This window comes from Dendropsophus ebraccatus, chromosome 5, assembly GCF_027789765.1.
Source record: "Dendropsophus ebraccatus isolate aDenEbr1 chromosome 5, aDenEbr1.pat, whole genome shotgun sequence".
Classification (NCBI taxonomy): domain Eukaryota; kingdom Metazoa; phylum Chordata; class Amphibia; order Anura; family Hylidae; genus Dendropsophus; species Dendropsophus ebraccatus.
In genome coordinates, this window is record NC_091458.1 from 100686686 (window position 1) to 100705335 (window position 18650).

Below are 18650 nucleotides of genomic sequence, written 5' to 3' on the forward strand. Positions count from 1 at the left end.
TAGGAGGGATTATTACAGTGTATGGGGGGCTGAGGGGGCACTGCTATGGTATATGAGGATACAGGAGGGATTATTACAGAGTATGAGGGGCTGAGGAGGCTCTGCTATGGTATATGAGGACATAGGAGGGATTATTACAGTGTATGAGGGGGGCTATGCTATGGTATATGAGGATACAGGAGGGATTATTACAGTGTATGAGGGGGGCTCTGCTATGGTATATGAGGATATAGGAGGGATTATTACAGTGTATGAGGGGCTGAGGGGGCTCTGCTATGGTATATGAGGATATAGGAGGGATTATTACAGTGTATATGGGTCTGAGGGGGCTCTGTTATGGTATATGAGGATATAGGAGGGATTATTACAGTGTATGAGGGGCTGAGGGGGCTCTGCTATGGTATATGAGGATATAGGAGGGATTATTACAGTGTATGAGGGGGCTCTGCTATGGTATATGAGGACATAGAAGGGATTATTACAGTGTATGAGGAGCTGAGGGGGCTCTGCTATGGTATATGAGGATATAGGAGGGATTATTACAGTGTATGGGGGGCTGAGGGGGCTCTGCTATGGTATATGAGGATATAATAGGGATTGTTACAGTGTATGAGGGGCTGAGGGGGCTCTGCTATGGTATATGAGGAGAAAGGAGGGATTATTACAGTGTATGAGGGGCTGAGGGGGCTCTGCTATGGTATATGAGGATATAGGAGGGATTATTACAGTGTATGAGGGGCTGAGGGGGCTTTGCTATGGTATATTAGGATATAGGAGGGATTATTACAGTGTATGGGGGGGCTGAGGGGGCTCTGCTATGGTATATGAGGATACAGGAGGGATTATTACAGTGTATGAGGGGCTGAGGGGGCACTGCTATGGTATATGAGGATATAGTAGGGATTATTACAGTGTATGAGGGGCTGAGGGGGCTCTGCTATGGTATATGAGGATACAGGAGGGATTATTACAGTGTATGAGGGGGCTCTGCTATGGTAAATGAGGATATAGGAGGGATTATTACAGTGTATGAGGGGGCTGAGGGGGCTCTGCTATGGTATATGAGGATATAGGAGGGATTATTACAGTGTATGGGGGGCTGAGGGGGCTCTGCTATGGTATATGAGGATATAGTAGGGATTATTACAGTGTATGAGGGGCTGAGGGGGCTCTGCTATGGTATATGAGGATATAGTAGGGATTATTACAGTGTATGAGGGGCTGAGGGGGCTCTGCTATGGTATATGAGGATATAGGAGGGATTATTACAGTGTATGGGGGGCTGAGGGGGCTCTGCTATGGTATATGAGGACATAGGAGGGATTATTACAGTGTATGAGGGGCTAAGGGGGCACTGCTATGGTATATGAGGATACAGGAGGGATTATTACAGTGTATGAGGGGCTGAGGGGGCTCTGCTATGGTATATGAGGATATAGTAGGGATTATTACAGTGTATGAGGGGCTGAGGGGGCACTGCTATGGTATATGAGGATATAGGAGGGATTATTACAGTGTATGAGGGGGCACTGCTATGGTATATGAGGGGGCTCTGCTATGGTATATGAGGATATAGGAGGGATTATTACAGTGTATATGGGTCTGAGGGGGCTCTGTTATGGTATATGAGGATATAGGAGGGATTATTACAGTGTATGGGGGGCTGAGGGGGCTCTGCTATGGTATATGAGGATACAGGAGGGAGTATTACAGTGTATGAGGGGGCTCTGCTATGGTAAATGAGGATATAGGAGGGATTATTACAGTGTATGAGGGGCTGAGGGGGCACTGCTATGGTAAATGAGGATATAGGAGGGATTATTACAGTGTATGAGGGGGCTGAGGGGGCTCTGCTATGGTATATGAGGGGGCTCTGCTATGGTATATGAGGACATAGGAGGGATTATTACAGTGTATGAGGGGCTGAGGGGGCTCTGCTATGGTATATGAGGATATAGTAGGGATTATTACAGTGTATGAGGGGCTGAGGGGGCACTGCTATGGTATATGAGGATACAGGAGGGATTATTACAGTGTATGAGGGGGCTGAGGGGGCTCTGCTATGGTATATGAGGGGGCTCTGCTATGGTATATAAGGACATAGGAGAGATTATTACAGTGTATGAGGGGCTGAGGGGGCTCTGCTATGGTATATGAGGATATAGTAGGGATTATTACAGTGTATGAGGGGCTGAGGGGGCACTGCTATGGTAAATGAGGATATAGGAGGGATTATTACAGTGTATGGGGGGCTGAGGGGGCTCTGCTATGGTATATGAGGATACAGGAGGGATTATTACAGTGTATGAGGGGGCTGAGGGGGCTCTGCTATGGTATATGAGGGGGCTCTGCTATGGTATATGAGGACATAGGAGGGATTATTACAGTGTATGAGGGGCTGAGGGGGCTCTGCTATGGTATATGAGGATATAGTAGGGATTATTACAGTGTATGAGGGGCTGAGGGGGCACTGCTATGGTATATGAGGATATAGGAGGGATTATTACAGTGTATGGGGGGCTGAGGGGGCTCTGCTATGGTATATGAGGGGGCTCTGCTATGGTAAATGAGGATATAGGAGGGATTATTACAGTGTATGAGGGGCTGAGGGGGCTCTGCTATGGTATATGAGGATATAGTAGGGATTATTACAGTGTATGAGGGGCTGAGGGGGCACTGCTATGGTATATGAGGATATAGGAGGGATTATTACAGTGTATGAGGGGCTGAGGGGGCTCTGCTATGGTATATGAGGATACAGGAGGGATTATTACAGTGTATGAGGGGGCTCTGCTATGGTATATGAGGATATAGGAGGGATTATTACAGTGTATGGGGGGCTGAGGGGGCTCTGCTATGGTATATGAGGATACAGGAGGGATTATTACAGTGTATGAGGGGCTGAGGGGGCTCTGCTATGGTATATGAGGATATAGGAGGGATTATTACAGTGTATGGGGGGCTGAGGGGGCTCTGCTATGGTAAATGAGGATATAGGAGGGATTATTACAGTGTATGAGGGGGCTGAGGGGGCTCTGCTATGGTATATGAGGGGGCTCTGCTATGGTATATGAGGACATAGGAGGGATTATTACAGTGTATGAGGGCCTGAGGGGGCTCTGCTATGGTATATGAGGATACAGGAGGGATTATTACAGTGTATGAGGGGGCTGAGGGGGCTCTGCTATGGTATATGAGGGGGCTCTGCTATGGTATATGAGGGGGCTCTGCTATGGTATATGAGGACATAGGAGGGATTATTACAGTGTATGAGGGGCTAAGGGGGCACTGCTATGGTATATGAGGATACAGGAGGGATTATTACAGTGTATGAGGGGCTGAGGGGGCTCTGCTATGGTATATGAGGATATAATAGGGATTGTTACAGTGTATGAGGGGCTGAGGGGGCTCTGCTATAGTATATGAGGATATAGTAGGGATTATTACAGTGTATGAGGGGCTAAGGGGGCACTGCTATGGTATATGAGGATACAGGAGGGATTATTACAGTGTATGAGGGGCTGAGGGGGCTCTGCTATGGTATATGAGGATATAGTAGGGATTATTACAGTGTATGAGGGGCTGAGGGGGCACTGCTATGGTATATGACGATAGAGGAGGGATTATTACAGTGTATGAGGGGGCTCTGCTATGGTATATGAGGATATAGGAGGGATTATTACAGTGTATGAGGGGCTAAGGGGGCTCTGCTATGGTATATGACGATATAGGAGGGATTATTACAGTTTATGGGGGGCTGAGGGGGTTCTGATATGGTATATGAGGACATAGGAGGGATTATTACTGTGTATAAGGGGGCTCTGCTAAGGTATATGAGATTATAGGAGGGATTATTATAGAGTATGAGGGGGCTGAGGGGGCTCTGCTATGGTATATGAGGGGGCTCTGCTATGGTATATGAGGATATAGTAGGGATTATTACAGTGTATGAGGGGCTGAGGGGGCTCTGCTATGGTATATGAGGATATAGGAGGGATTATTACAGTGTATGGGGGGCTGAGGGGGCTCTGATATGGTATATGAGGATATAGGAGGGATTATTACAGGGTATGAGGGGCTGAGGGGGCTCTGCTTTGGTATATGAGGATATAGTAGGGATTATTACAGTGTATGAGGAGCTGAGGGGGCTCTGCTATGGTATATGAGGACATAGGAGGGATTATTACAGTGTATATGTGGCTGAGGTGGCTCTGCTTTGGTATATGAGGATATAGGGGGGATTATTACAGTGTATATGGGTCTGAGGGGGCTCTGCTATGGTATATGAGGATATAGGGGGGATTATTACAGTGTATAAGGGGCTGAGGGGGCTCTGCTATGGTATATAAGGACCAAGGAGGAACCATTAGTATGTGGGGGACTAATGGGGGTGCCATTACATTGTGAAGCACTATGAAGGCAATTAAAGGGGTAGTGCGGTGTATAAAATTTTTTCGATAAATAACACACATTACAAAGTTATAGAACATTGTAATGTGTGTTATTTAAGTGAATGGCCCCCTTCTTCATGTTTCCACTCTCCGATGCTTAACCCGGAAGTGTATACTCACGGAATCACTGTCAAGCCCCGTCCGCCATCTTGGGACAAATACGTCATCTTCAGGAAGTCGGCCGGACCGCTCCAGCCCTCCTTTATGCCGGCCCCCCTGCAGCCCGCCATCAGCTGTTCAGCTGCCATTGGCTGAGCATAACAGAAGACTTCTGGGGCTTCCCTGCATAGAGTAAGGGTGCCGTTACACAGACAGATTTATCTGACAGATTTTTGAAACCAGGATCAGACTAAAAACAGGGAACAGGTCAAAAGGGAAAGGCTGAAATTTCTTCTCTTTTCACATCCATTCCTGGCTTTGGCTTCAAAAATCTGTCAGATAAATCTCTCTGTGTAAATGCACCCTAAGGGGGGCATTTATTAAGTCCGGCGTTTTTTACGCCGGACTTAAAAATGCCCCCGCAGCTCCGGCGCTACGGAGATTTATGTAGAGGCGGACTGCCTCTACATAAATCCCGTGCGCACCAGTGCGCACCGCCGAAAACCTACACCAGCTGAGGACTGGAGTAGGTTTTCGGCGTATATTTGGGCGGAACGGATGGTAAATCGCGCGGACTCTGAGTCCGCGCCCTCCGTTCCGCCCACTACACGCCCCCTTGACGCCCCCCTGGCGTACTCGGCGGAAAGTGCCGATTTGCGAATATTTTATAAAATGATACGCAAATCGGCACTGTCCGCCAAAAATCATCCGTTCGCCGGATGATACATGTGGCCCAAAGTGTGTGTATGTGTGTGTTTGTGTTTGTGTTTGTGTGTGTGTGTGTGTGTGTGTGTGTGGGCTGATTTCTGTGGACATGGAGTCTAGAGGGGTGAGGCTGTATGGCTATCTGTATACTATATCCAGGCTGTATGGTATCTGTATACTATATCCGGGCTGTATGGTATCTGTATACTATATATATCAGCAGTGGCTGACCAGGCATGCTAGGGGTTGTAGTTGCACAGTAGGTTAAGTATGTTAAATGTGCTGTTTGTCTGCCGGAGCACCCACACCCCGGCCCTGAGTCAAAGATACGATACATATTTTTTGTTAGTGGGGGGGGCAGACAATTTGGCTGTATAGGGCCCCGAAATTCCTGATGGTGGCCCTGAATATATGAATGGACAGTACAAAGATCTTCCTAGTGATCTTTTTACACCTAGGCCTGTAACCATGACAAGTGGCCATCCTCTGCCTCTAGAGGAAAGAAGTTTTCACCACCAGCACAGACGCCGACTCTTTACTGTAAAAGCTGTGAGACTATCAAACTCTCTGCCACATGATATTGTCATGGCTAATTAATGAAATAAGTTCAAGAGAGGTCTGGATGCTTTTCTTGAAAAATTTTATATTACAAGTTAAGGGAACCAATTTTTTCAGGAGCCCCTACTCGGCAGAGGGGAGGGTGTCCACTCCACCTGAAACTCTCAGAAAAAGATTGAAACACCATGGAAATGGAACAAAAAAAGCAGGGGGAGCATGCATGGATACATCTAAGACTCTGCGGCCGCTGCCTTAGCTCTACTAGCCGTATACTGTACCACTATGAGACCGAGTAAACCCCTTAATACTGGTATATTATACTGTATGTCAGATGCTTTACATATGAAATCCCATGGCTTTAGTATTACTATGCTGTATTTTCTTATTTAATGTCAATCCAGCATAGAACTGAAGGATCTAATCTCTGGAGACTAGACAGTTTCTAAACATGTTTGCCTAACAACACACATCACAGTACTAAGAACTTATGCTAATGAATTTCCAGGTTCCAGAACCTTCTTTACCAGTTTTCTAATACATACATATATAATTAAAAAAAAAAATCTTTGGTAGTGCTAAGCAACATATGCTAGGGATGGTATTATATGGCTGGTTTCACATGCCTAAGACATGGAGTCCAAATTCCTGTTCATATGGGATTAGAAGACTAGAGACTGCTTCTTTAAACACCTGCTCCTACATGCAACGTTGAGGCTGATTAGCACATTTATAACCAGACATATCACTCATTTGAAGCCATCATTATGTGGCTTCACAATTCCCCAGTAAACCTCACAATCATTGTGATATATTACATCTCTTTCAGTAAGTTGTAGCTACTTTGTAGATGGTAGGTGTTTGCATCTTCACTTGTCAAGAGGAATGTGAAGTCTGTTGGAACACCGTGGAACACCGCAGAGCACTTGGTGCATGCAAATAGTTCCAGAATAAATCATTCCATATTGCATCAAATCCCCTGAGGGGTTTTGTACCTATGGAATCTGATGCTGTCACTACCCTTCCACATATACCTTAATCATGTTATTTATTCTGCTAGGAAAATGTACATTATAGTAGGAAGCTTTAATCCCACACTGCTGTTGATCTAATACCTTGAGAGAAGCAATCCCGGTGAAATGCGCCTTTCAAACACATATTTTGCCATACAAGACCCACAAAGTTTCTAATTATCATAACATTTCCATACATTTGTTCTGAGGGAGGTGTTTTTATATCTAGATTGACAGCAAGAAGTAAATGTTACCTTTAAGGTAGAATACTTTTTTCCCCTGCGCATTAGTTATTAGATCCTTAGTGGCTACCAAACACCAAGGGAAATACACTAAATTACTTTATTCCATCTCACATTTATTCTTCTCTATTCCCTACAGAATCTATCTCCCTGCTGTACCATCCAAATCCCCTTGAACATAGGCATCATTTCTAATTTTACATTTCTAACACATTTCAAACTGTTTTTAGCCAAATATATTCATATTGTACAATGTAACGTGCTACAGAAAATACAGCTTTCTTGAAATAAAAGATAAATGTATTTTTCAATATACATATTTCTATTGCTTCCTGTGTTTCATCAAACTCCTTTCCTAGTCTTGGAAAAGTTGCTAAGTTGCTCTATAACTGATATATATAGCTCATTAACACATATAGTGTGGAAAAAAGTAAGAATCCTTTACAGTAATATACAATAATCAAAATCTAATTCCATTAGTAGCATATTTTAGAAAGAGTTAATTTTTAAATGGAAATTGCAAAAAAGGTAATAAATAATGAGTAAGTTTATTATTTTCACAGTTGTAATCAATTATTGATGTTATTTTATATGGCTTGTGCATTGCTAACCAAACCAATTTCCCATTTACTTCAATGGAGCCTATAATTATATTCAAATCTGGCCGTATTTTTACCGCAAAGTTACAAACATATTTAACCTTTATTTTATGGTGTGTAAATATAGCCTAATGGGTTCACACTACGAATATTTCAGTCAGTATTGTGGTCCTCATATTGCAACCAAAACCAGGAGTGGATTGAATACACAGAAAGGATCTGTTCACACAATGTTGAAATTGAGTGGATGGGCGTCATTTAATGGCAAATATTTGCTGGTATTTTAAAACAACAGCTGTTATATTGAAATAATGGCAGTTATTTACTGTTATATGGCGGCCATCCACTCAATTTCAACATTGTGTGAACAGAGCCTTTCTGTGTTTTTAATCCACTACTGGTTTTGGTTGCAATATGAGGACCACAATACTGACTGAAATATATGTAGTGTGAACACAGCTTTTAAAGTGAAAGGGGAACTTAAGACCCAGATAAGTTCATACAAGGGGCTGTATCCCCCCCCCCCCCCCCACACACACACACACACACAAAATATATACATACATATATACATATATATATATATCCTAATGTACCACAGAATAAATATGCAAAAATTATTTTAATACCCAAATGAAAGGACACTTTTTGTAAATGTGGTGTTAAATGTGGTCAGAAAAGGAGTAACAAGCCTGATCTGCAAGTTGTCAATGGATTCATGCCTACTCATAACAAAACTGATGATCAATAGGGACCAACCTGTTCAGGAATGAAAAGCAAACCAAATGAAAAAGAAACATTAAGTAAGATTTGTCCTGTACAAAAACATTTTGGTTACAGATGAATAAAAAAGTCGAAATGAGGTTCACAATTTTGAGTTGGATTTACGAATATTCACGAATCAGAAGCAAACAAATCCCATTAAAACAGTCAAGCTATAGTAGCTACAATAGTTGGACTATTACATAGCATGAAGTAGCTACAATAGTGGGACTATTACATAGTATGAAGTAGCTACAATAGTGGGACTATTACAGAGTAATGTTTTTGGGGTTTTTTCTCCAAGAGATGTTGTAAATGTCAAAAAAACTGTTTAAAAAAAGTCAATCAGTCAGTCAATCATTCAATTTCCACCATGGACAGCAGTGGTGGATCAATGGCGTAAAATCAATTATCTCCCTGGACAACAACAGATATTGGTAAATGGGCAGCATAAAATGACACTTTCTCCCAGGACAGCTGTGGACATTGGTGGACATTGGTTGACCAGCGGCGTTAAATCAATAATTTTTTCCTAGGACAAAAATTAACGTTGGTGGATCCGCAATGTATACTTACTTTTTCTTCATAGACATAATTGGATGTCGGTGGATTAGCGGCATCAAATGAGACTTTCTATCAGAACAGCAGTTCTTTCCTTTTTTCTTTAAAATATATTAAAAGAGAAAGCAAGCCCCCAAAAAATAAACACACACTGAACCTATTTTTATTTTTATTTTTTAAAGGGAACCAATCACGCTAAAATTGGCCATAAAGCTAAGGAAACGTGCTGGTACATCACCCAGTACGCTTCCCAAACTGTAGTACACCTGTAGCCTGCGTCCCCTGTACATACAGACCGCAAAGTTAGTTTAACAATCTCCCGCGCTGTATGTAAATTACCAGCTAAGTAGTCACGGTGGGCGTGTGGCTGGTCTATTAGTCACAGTCCTGGGCAAGTCAAGGCGCTGTAATCACGCCCCTCTGGGCGTGTTGGAAAGTGCCGCATGCTGACGTCACCCGGGGACCCGGCATTGCACGTCTTCGACGCCGACGTCTTTACTATGCTGCGCATGCGCAGTGCAGCCAGAGAAGACGCTGCTGTACTGCGCCTGCGCAGCATAGTAAAGACATCGGGGTCGCAGACGTGCAATGCCGCCCCCCCGGGTGGTGTCAGCATGTGGCGCTTTTCAACACGCCCAGAGGGGTGTGATTACAGCGCCGGAAAACGGCAAGGACCGTGACTGGAACACCAGCCACACGCCCACCGTGACTACTTAGCTGGTAATTTACATACAGCGCGGGAGATTGTTAAACTAACTTTGCCGTCTATATGTACAGGGGAAGCAGGCTACAGGGATATGTTTGGGAAGTGTGCTGGGTGATGTACCAGCACGTTTCCTTAGCTTTATGGTCAATTTTAGCATGATTGGTTTCCTTTAAATGTCAAGTAAAATTACTGTAATTCGGTAGTTGAGATGAATGAGCCATTCAACTGCCAAAAAAATGGAAATGAACACCTAGTCAATTGGGATACACTTAAATAGACCGGAAAACCCACCCAGAAAAACATGTACCATATAGAGAATGAAATAGAGAAAAGCCCAGATTTAAGAAGGTTTTACACTGATTGTATTAAATAAAAGAGTGGCAAATGTTCCAACAACCTTAAAGTGACACTGTCACCCCCTATTTCCATTTTGACTGCTCTCCACAGGTGTAAAGGGTAAATGTTACAGCTTTCATTACTTATTTTATATCACACCTCATGGTGCTTGTTTTGGTAAAAAGTCATTTTTATCACCTGTAGATTGGCATATGTGGGCGCCCCTTCAGCGCCCATTGGTGTGGGACAATCTAGGGGGTGGGGCCTAGAGCTTTAGGCTGGCACTAACAATGGCTGCTGAGGGGCGGGGCCTATGTGGAGATGACTTCACTGATGGGGGCGGGGCTAAGTGGTGCACCATGAGGTGTGATATAAAATAAGTAATGAAAGCAGTAACATTTACCCTTTACACCTGTGAAGAGCAGTCAAAATGCAAATAGGGGGTGACAGTGTCACTTTAAAGTGACTCTGTACCCACAATCTGAACCCCCAAAACCACTTGTACATTTGGATAGCTACTTTTAATCCAAGATATGTCCTGGGGTCCATTTGGCAGGTGATGCAGTTATTGTCCTAAAAAAAAACACTTTTAAACTTGCAGCCCCGTGCCCAATGGGCATGGCCTACATTGTGTATACATTAGGCCGGCACAACCTCTCTGTCCCTCCTCCCTGCCCTCCTCATTATTAGGAATGCTCCAGGCAGATTGTCTCCTATTCCCCACCTGTCTCAGCCCGGCACATGGGCTGGATAGTTACATAGTTACATAGTTAATACGGTTGAAAAAAGACACATGTCCATCAAGTTCAACCAAGGAGGGGATGGATACAGGGAAGGGGGAGGTGCGATAGGTTCTATACATATGCATTTATATTATTTTGCTCTAAGAACTTGTCTAGGTTTTGAAGCCCTCTACTGTTTTTGCTGTGACCAGATCCTGTGGTAGACTGTTCCACAGATTCACAGTTCTCATGGTAAAGAAGACTTGTCGCCTCCGGAGATTGAACCTTTTTTTCTCCAGGCGGAGGCAGTGCCCTCTTGTCCTTTGAGGGGGTTTTACCTGGAACATCTTTTCCCCATATCTCTTGTAGGGGCCATTTATATATTTAAATAAGTTAATCATATCTCCCCTTAAACGTCTCTTCTCCAGACTAAACAAATGTAATTCTTTTAATCTCTCCTCATAACTAAGATGCTCCATTCCCCTTATTAGTTTAGTTGCCCGTCTTTGTACCCTCTCCAGCTCTAGAACATCCTTTTTATGAATCGGGTTCCAAAACTGGACGGCATACTCCAGATGGGGCCGCACCAAAGCTTTATAAAGCGGTAATATTATATCCCTGTCCCGAGAGTCCATGCCTGTTTTAATGCATGACAATATCCTGCTGGCCTTAGAAGCAGCTGACTGACATTGTGTACTGTTCTGTAGTCTATTATCTACAAGTACACCCAGATCCTTCTCCATCAGCGACTCTCCCAGAGTAACTCCCCCCAGGACATATGATGCATGCGGGTTATTAGTACCCAGGTGCATAACTTTACATTTATCCACATTGAACCTCATTTGCCAAGTGGACGCCCAAACACTCAGTGTGTCTAAGTCATCCTGTAACATCTGCACATCCTCCATAGACTGTACTGTACTACAAAGCTTGGTGTCATCTGCAAAGATAGAAACATTGCTGTTAATTCCATTCTCAATATCATTAATAAACAGAAGTTAAACAGAAGAGGGCCCAGTACTGACCCTTGGGGTACACCACTTATTACCGGGGACCATTCGGAGTAGGAATCATTGACCACCACTCTCTGGGTACGATTATTAAGCCAGTTTTCAATCCAGTTACACATTAAATTTTCCAAACCGATAGACTTTAACTTACCCATCAGACGTCCATAAGGAACTGTGTCAAACGCTTTTGCAAAATCCAGGTACAATATATCCATAGCCGTGCCGCCATCCAGGCTTCTACTTACCTCTTCATAGAAACATATTAGGTTGGTTTGACAGCTTCTGTCCTTAGTAAAACCATGCTGGTTATCACTTATAATACTATTAGCCACTACATATTCCTGGATGTAGTCCCTTATAAGCCCCTCAAATAGTTTCCCCACAATGGACGTTAAGCTTACGGGTCTATAGTTACCTGGGGAAGTTCGAGAGCCCTTTTTGAAGATCGGTATTACATTTGCCTTACGCCAGTCCCTCGGCACAATACCAGTAAGCAAAGAATCACGGAATATTTCATACAAGGGTAGAAAAATTACAGAACTGAGTTCCCTAAGAACTCTGGGGTGCAATCCATCAGGCCCTGGAGCTTTGGTTACATTGAGTTTGTTTAATTTATCTTGGACCATATCTATAGTAAACCAGTTCAGTACATTACATGTGTTAGCTGCACTGGCCCCACCCACCTCAGTACTGGCCCCACCCACCACAGCTCCATCCTCTTTTGTATATACAGAACTGAAGAACCCATTAAGTAACTCAGCTTTCTCCTGATCCCCAGTTATTAATTCCCCGTCACCATTATTTAGGGGTCCTAAAGTTAAGGCACCTGTGCAATGTTCACACAGGAGAAAATGTTTCAGTGGCATTCCTAATGATGGAGAGGGTGGGGAGGAGGGACGGAGGCGTAGTGCACAGTTAGGGCACAGATACTCCCATAGGGCACCGGGCTGAAAGTTTAAAAGTTGTTTTTTAGCACAATAACTGCATCACCTGCCGAACGGACCCCGGGACAAATCTTGGATCTAAAGCAGCTATCCGAAAAGAGTAGCTTCACGTTGGAAAAGATTTTCCCACTGTACTGTATTTTCTAAAAAAAAAATAATAAATATATATATATATATATATATATATATATATATATATTAAAGTGTTCAAAAACCTTGCTGAATCTGGGCCTCTGGCTTTTTCCAATGCATGCATACATATAATCACTGGGTTATTGATTCAACAATGTGCAAGATGCAACCCATACATGCATCTTTTGGGGTGCTTAAGCTGTCTCCAGCTTAAATGAACAGGGAAGGGGCATGCCTCTGGGTTATGAGGAGTGACCCTCCCACCCTCTCTTTGGTCACTCCCAAAAAACCTCCACCTAATGGTGCATTCACATGTCGCTTAAAATTCACATTCACATGTTGCTTAAAATTATCTACGGATCTTTATGCCAGTCAGTACTATGTAGACTTTGAGAAATACGCAGTTTGTATTCAACTAGGTAGTTCAACATTGAACTTTGTATTATCCCCCTGCCCCATAGTACTGAAAGGTGGATGAAAAACAGGGTAACCTGCCTTTCAGCAAAAGATAGCTGCTGCTTGTAGCTTTAGAAGTTTCTTATATTAAATTTAAGACATCATCGTCAAATTTAGATGGATCAAGTGGTCTTTTTGTGCTAACAATCTTTTGTTTCTGTGTGATATATACCCCATCAAGAACCCTTCCTATAGCTTTAAACCACTTAAGAAAGCACAAGAGCTATTAAAAAATCACCCAATATGTACCCTATCAGTAACCATTGTGCAAGGTCTAAGTACACTTGTGATATCCTACACCCATTCGGCCCGATTCGGACAATTTTCGCTCTGTGGAATAGAGAGAACAATCAGCCGATGATCGTGTCATCGGCTGATCATTAATTTAGATTCAGACATAAAATCATCGTTCGCCACCAGCGCATCGCTACGGTTGAATAGCGGTGCGCAGCGGTGACCGACGATTTCAGCAGAACCTTACATTACCTGTCCGGGCGCAGGTCTTTTTCCCCCGGTCCTGCGCGGCAGCATCGGCTTTGGAGCCAATTGGCTGAGCTGTCTGTCAGTTCAAACAGCCCCGCTCCGAAGCTGCTGCGGCTCGCGGGGCTGGGAGAAGAAGACCTGCGCCCGGACAGGTAATGTATGAAGCAAGGGCTGCAAGGACATCGGTAACGATGTCCCTGCAGCCCCTGTTTCACGATCATCGGGGCCGTGGAATAGGCCCAGTAAACGAGCGCCGATCTAGCAGATCAGCGTTCGTTTACATCGTTGATCGGGCCCTGCTCGGCCCGTGGAATAGGACCCTTACTGTCTTGTTACCATGCCTCCTTGGTACAAGTGCCAGTGTTGAAACCCCACGGCTATGGTTAACAAGAAGGGAAATGTCCTCTTTGTGAGACACAGTCATGGGTATTTGTGTCTGGATAGTTCTGTTCTTGGGGCATAGATTGCACATTGTACTTTGGCAAGGTATTAAGCTGGCGGGGATAATATATTCTATGTTGGAAATGATTACTTGGATGGAGAGTGGCATGTGCCCTGGGGTCCCATGTTCTTCCAGGCAGTGGGGTGGTGGCACTCCATATGCTGATTCATAGAAGAAGTGCCTAGGTTTGGATTCAAACCCGACCCACTTTATGGTCACAGATGTTGCAAATAACTTAATGTTTTTTTACGCCCCCAGGAATAAAAAACTGCAAGATCGCTGATCTCAGTGGGCAGTTCCTCCAAGCAGGAGCACTGGTAGCCTGTTGTGGAATGCTGCTGCCTTGTCGTACTGTTGAGTGCCAGGGCCTTCCTGATGTCTACTGCGTGGTGCTGTACACCTACCCCTTTCTCTTTTTGACCCACGATTTTTAGATGGGACCTGACGCTGGGTCGGTTGCAGAAATACAGCTTCATCCTCTGATGATTATACTTAGGATGACTTTTGTGGACCAAGATTCCACATGGGGTCTGCAACATCATCATCATTGTAGTCCGGGACAAACTTGTCTTCTCCCAAGATGTCATCCTCCATAGGCATGAAATACGATCCTGTACAGCTGCCATAAGCTGCTCCTGCCTGGTTTTTCTGACTGCTCTGGGTCTTGTCAACTCTGGGTATCTCAATGCTTCCTTGCAATTGTTGCCTTTCAGAAGATTCCTCAAAAAGATGCTCCAAATCCAGCGCCTCAGAGTCTAAAGAAAATGCTAGGCTCGCCAGGAGCCTGGGTCTAAGACACGACAGCGGACAGGTCAAAACAACCTTGTGAGCCTCTGACACTCGCCACACCCTGAAAAGGGCCAGATTTTTTTTTGCACACTTGGAAATTGTTGTGTTTGGTTTTTTCATTAATTTTACAGGGAAACAAAGAAATTTTTGCATTGGAATGGACACTGGCATCACAACACCCAGTGACTTGGTATAATACACACCCAGAACCAAGTCATTTGGTGTAATGGACACCCAGAATGCAGTGACTTCATATAATGCACACCCAGCACCAAGTCACTTGGTATAATATACACCCAGAACCCAGTCCCTTGGTATAATGCACACCCAGTGACTTCGTATAATGCACACATAGCACACAGTCACTTGGTATAATGCACACCCAGAACCCACTCACTTTCTATAATGCACACCTAGCACCCAGTGACTTGGTATAAAGCACAACCAGCACCCACTCACTTGGCCAACTGGACACTGGCTTCACAGCTCCCAAAGACAACCACCCACAAGGTATCTTGAAGGTGATTTGACGGGGTGCAAGGGATTATGGATAATCCCTTGCTCCTGCCAAGTGACGGTATTTTAAACTATCATGTGCGGCCACCATCGCGGCCACCATGTGCAGCAAATTATGTAACAAATTGTGTGGAATTCATTTCGCACAACAAAGCGAACTGACAGCAAGATTTGACAGATTTCTATTTTAAGATTCGCTCATTTCTATTATTAGTCCATTCCAGGATGCATCCAGCATTCAGAAAAAGTTTTTGTACTGTCTAGTAAACTGGTATGCTTTTAACACAGTAAATGATCTCTGGCTGCAGCACCAAGGGGAGCGTGGACAGGTAAGTATTAATAAGCGAATGGCTGAACTACAGCAAAACAATTGTTTAGTGGTTTTAGTGCGGTTCGTTTAGGTCTGTTCGCAAGCCCGCTAATTTAACGTAAAAAATTCACGAACCTGGTGAACCTAATTTTTTTAAATTTGGCTCATCTCTAGTGGCAACTGTTAGACTGACAAACATTTAATGACTGCACCTTTGGACACTAACATAATATGCCCATTGGACACAAGCACCAAGAGGATAATCAGCAGCTTGGTCACAGTGTCTAATTGGTTTTATAAAGACATTGAAAGGCAGAGCATTTCTTTTTCAAAATCAAACCAGAGCTGACATCTTCCTTCCCCCTTCCCCTCATCTAGGCCCATCTTGCAACCCAGGTTCCTACCATCCTTATGTACCTAATTTACCAGCATGGTAATTAAATAGAGTTTTCTAGAATGGTAGTGAATAAAGATTTCAGTTTACCAGTTGACTTTAAGGGGAACCTGTAAATACCACAGCACTTTGTTTTTGTATCAGTGTTGTTCCTTTTTTCGCTGTTCTTAGAAAACTGAAATTAAATTAACCCCTTCACGTCAGCCATCTGTATATATACGTTCCTATTGCACATGCCCCGTGCAGTAGGAATGTACATATACGTTCCTGCTTTGACGGGGGTTTGTGATGAGAACGGGATCGCTGCAGGGACAGCGATCCCGCTCTCATCTGAGTGAGGCACCGGAGATAATGAGAATCAGCTGCGATCCCGCAGTTGACCCCCATTAACCCCTTAGTGACCGCCGAAACGGCGGTCACTAATGGGCCGGTGCCGCCGCTATATTTCATCTCCCCCCACCGTGAATCCACGATGGGGGGAGATGAAATAGTTAAAATCAGACCCCAGACCAGCCCCCCTAGTGCCCCGGTATCTAACCCTCCCTCCCCGCGGTGGCCATCAGATCCAAGATGGCCGCCGCGATCACTGTGAACAGACTAATGTCTGTTCACAGTGATCTCTTTGTAAAAATGAATGAAAACCCCATGCTCTCCGCCACCGGAGGTAGCCGAGAGCATGGGGCAGTCATCGGGGACCCCCCCTGTGGGGTCCCGGTACAAGCGATCAGTGGTATATACTATATACCGCTGATCGCTTGTGCCATGTGCTGCCGGAACATTTTATCCCCTGTCACCATGAATGATTGGTGACAGGGGATAAAAAGTGATGTCCCCCCACCCCCCCAGTCGCCCCCCACCCCCCCCAGTCACCCCCGTCCCCGAGTCACCCTCCCCTACCCCATATACTCACCTGATCCTGGAGCTCCTTCCTCCTCGGTGTCCTGGCTAGTTATGAAGTGCGCATGCGCTCCACAACCAGCCAGCTCTGAAAATTTAAAGTGACAGAGACCAATTTGGTCTCTGTCACTAAACTATGATTACTGTGATAGAAAATATCACAGTAATCATAGTAATACAGTGAAAAAGAATGTGAAAAGTACAAAAAGTGACAAACATACAAAAAAATACAACACACACTTTCTATTATAGTAATAATTGCAGTTTACTCCCAAATTACCCCTAACCCCCCCAGATTACCCGTAACTACCGCAGCTAGCCCGTAACCACCCCAGGTTTTCCGTAATCACGTCAGATTGCACGTAACCCCCCAGATTACCCGTAACCACCGCACGTTGACCGCAACCACCGCACGTTGACCGTAACCACCGCACATTGACCGTAACCACCGCACGTTGCCCGTAACCACCGCACACTGCCCGTAACCACCGCACGTTGCCAGTGACCCCCTCCAGATTGTCCGTAATCACCCCAGATTGCCTGTAACCACCCCAAATTACATGTACCCACCCCAGATTACCTATAAGCACTTCACTCTATCCGTAACAATTCTAGATTGTCTGTAACCCCTCCAGGTTGCCCGTAACCACCGCAGGTTGCGCATAACCACCCCAGGTTGCCCGTAATCATGCCAAATTACATGTAACCCCCCAGATTGCACGCAACCACCGCAGGTCGCGTCTGACCACCGCACGTCGCATCTGACCACCGCACCTTGCCTCTGACCACCGCACGTCGCCTCTGACCACCGCACGTCGCCTCTGACCACCGCACGTCGCCACTGACCACCGCACGTCGCCACTGACCACCGCACGTCGCCACTGACCACCGCACGTCACCTCTGACCACCGCACCTTGCCTCTGACCACCGCACCTTGCCTCTAACCACCCCAAATTGCCAGTGACCCCCTCCAGATTGCCCGCAACTACGCCAGATTACAGGTACCCACCTCAGATTACCTATTAGCACTTCAGTTTATCCGTAACCACAGCAGGTTGCCTGTAACCACCCCAGATTGTCTGTAACCACCCCAGATTGTCTGTAACCACCCCAGATTGTCTGTAACCACCCCAGACTGTCTGTAACCACCCCACGTTGCCCGTAACCACAGCAGGTTGCCTGTAACCACCCTAGATTGTCTGTAACCACAGCAGGTTGTCCGTAACCACAGCAGGTTGTCCGTATTCACCCCAGGTTGCCTGTAACCACCCCAGGTTGCCTGTAACCACCCCAGGTTGCCTGTAACCACAGCAGGTTGCCCGTGACCTCCCCATGTTGACGGTATCCACCCCAGATTACCCGTAACCACCCCAGATTACCCGTAACCACCCCAGATTACCCGTAACCACCTCAGACTGCCCGTAACCACCCCAGACTGCCCGTACCCACCTCCAAATTACCCGGAACCACCCCACATTACCTGTAATCTAATTTTTTTTATTTTATTTTAGTAACTGCGCTATTC

General features: G+C 45.0%; 1 long non-coding RNA gene across 2 annotated transcripts in view; it reads right to left on the reverse strand.

Annotated features, from left to right (window-relative positions):
* LOC138793701 (uncharacterized) overlaps positions 1–18650 on the reverse strand; it is a 56612-nt gene that overhangs the window by 25236 nt on the left and 12726 nt on the right. For both annotated transcript variants that reach the window (XR_011363321.1, XR_011363322.1), the window contains exon 3: positions 16318–16402. This is a non-coding gene — a long non-coding RNA (uncharacterized lncRNA). The remainder of the gene's footprint in view (positions 1–16317; positions 16403–18650) is intronic.